The sequence below is a fragment of the Poecilia latipinna genome, unplaced genomic scaffold, assembly GCF_001443285.1.
Source record: "Poecilia latipinna isolate Pla-1442-1.1 unplaced genomic scaffold, P_latipinna-1.0 Scaffold3184, whole genome shotgun sequence".
Classification (NCBI taxonomy): Eukaryota; Metazoa; Chordata; class Actinopteri; order Cyprinodontiformes; family Poeciliidae; genus Poecilia; species Poecilia latipinna.
In genome coordinates this window covers 56,307-58,387 of record NW_015115800.1, presented here as the reverse complement: position 1 = coordinate 58,387, position 2,081 = coordinate 56,307, and the positions used below count along the sequence as shown (strand labels likewise).

Below are 2,081 nucleotides of genomic sequence, written 5' to 3'. Positions count from 1 at the left end.
CATTTAGACCCCACAAAATAAGGCGGAAATGATCGATCTTATTTCTGGCTTTATTTTGAAGTAAATAACCACAAAACCAATATAAAAACACCACTTTTATAAAGTTTGAAGTCCGTGCTGTCCAACAGAGTCGAAATGAAAACTCGGTATGCGTCCATGTTATTACGAAGCCTTATTAATGCGTCATGCTTGTACGCCACACGGCGGGCAGCGACTCCAAATCACATACCTGATGGTGTTACTTGTGGTGTTTACGTGTCCAAACAGAGAGGAATATCAAGTAATGTCGATAAGTTGTACTGCAATAAAATCTCATCTAAATGATACAAATTAACAGCCAATGTTGTTGTTGGTGATATCCAAACTGACAAGCCAAAATTATAATAATAAACGTTCCTACATTACTGTCAGACACACCAACAGATTATGTATCTACAGTATTAGTCTGGGTGTTTTCTACCGGGAAACAGTTTGCAGGCTGTTGACGAGGGGAAATAAACTTAAAAACAGAACGAGCCGCATTAAGATTAACTAGTGACAGCCAAACGGGTTCCTCAACCAGATGTTTGTAAAAAATTGGGTGGCTTTGTTGTTTCCTGGTCAAAATGAGACAAACGTAAATAAATGGATATGAAAATGTCTCTACATTCTCTAAGAGCCCTTCAAAACATAATAATTCCTTGTATATGAAGGAATATTTAAGAATATATTCAAAGATCACTAAAATATACCCCCACTTCAGGAAGAGACTGTACTAAACAGTCCGAATTTGTACAACCACCCAGCATCTTATGTTGACTGTCATGCTCTGCAAACATATCAATCAATGTAAACAGTTACATTGATGAACAGATGAACCCAGATGAAGATTTAATTATCAGCCCAGACAGTCCAGTTCAGGCGGCAGCAGGAAACTTAGCAGCAGCTAAGTACCGGTAGCAACTGAAAACTAAAGACTGAAGACGAGAGCTGAGTCGGCACAGGACTTCTCAGTACAACTGTGTGCAACAACAACAACTTACAAATGACAAGGATCTGACAAGAGACAGAGACAACAGGTGGACTTAAACACACAGGAAGTAATTAGGGGAACTAGATACACCTGGGAAACAATTAGGGAGCAGACAGGACAACACAGAGATTCACAGGGAACAGGATCACAACAAACACAGAAAACTCAAATCCTAACACAAATATTATAAAGGTGTAAGAGCAACTCAAATGAAAATATCCAAATAAATTTAGCCACCAGTTAATCTATAACACCGATCAGAGAGCGACAGACGCTGAGAGCATTAACCAGAACACACAGTGTTAGGGTCACACACACACACACACACACACACACACACACAGGCCGGTCTGTCAGGAACTCCCAGGCCTCTTTCTCTCCACATTTCGCTCCTGGGCTGTTGCATGATTAAGATAAGAAAAACTCCAGAGGACAAACTAATCTGGGTATTTCAATCTTATTTCTGAAAAGTCAAGAAAAGACTCACTTGTCAGTGTTGCTGAAGGCAATAACTCAGGATTGTGCTTTTAGTGTTGATGGAGGAATGTGTAAATGGCTTTGCATTGTTCAAGATCCTTTCCTTCACTGAGGAGCTCAAATATTTGGAGAAAACCTCCAAGGAATCTTTAAAATAAGGTGCAGAACGGCCAGGTCCACTTTACTTGTGACCAGGATGAGTAAGGGGAAGGGTCGGGGTCAGAAGGTCAATCCTGAAGATATTCTTCACATTCCTGATTGTTAGAGNACCTTGTTGTGATGAAGAGTCAAAGCAGCAGCAGGACTCACTGGAAGCAGTGTGCCTTCAACCAGGGAATGGAGGCTTTATAAAGCTTCACTGATGATCTGACAGAGGAACAAAATGTCTTTACTCCTTCAACAATTCAGCCTGTGGAGTTTTTCTGACCAGAAGTTCAGGTTGGTGATGGTGTGTCACACCTGCAGCCATTTCTCCTCATTCCTGGTGATAAATCACTGATCATCTCTTCATAGCCCCCAGCCCAGCTAGCAGGTCACACCAGACTGAAAATGTTGGGATGGAAAAACCCGGTTGGGTTTTAGATACTGGCTG

At 41.2% G+C, this 2,081-nt stretch overlaps 1 long non-coding RNA gene across 1 annotated transcript in view; it reads right to left on the bottom strand.

Annotated features, from left to right (window-relative positions):
• The window catches only part of LOC106940333 (uncharacterized), a 6,335-nt gene extending 4,461 nt beyond the window's left edge, over positions 1–1,874 (bottom strand). The window contains exon 1 of the long non-coding RNA XR_001423064.1: positions 1,760–1,874. This is a non-coding gene — a long non-coding RNA (uncharacterized LOC106940333). The remainder of the gene's footprint in view (positions 1–1,759) is intronic.
• Between the last annotated feature and the right edge of the window lie 207 nt (positions 1,875–2,081).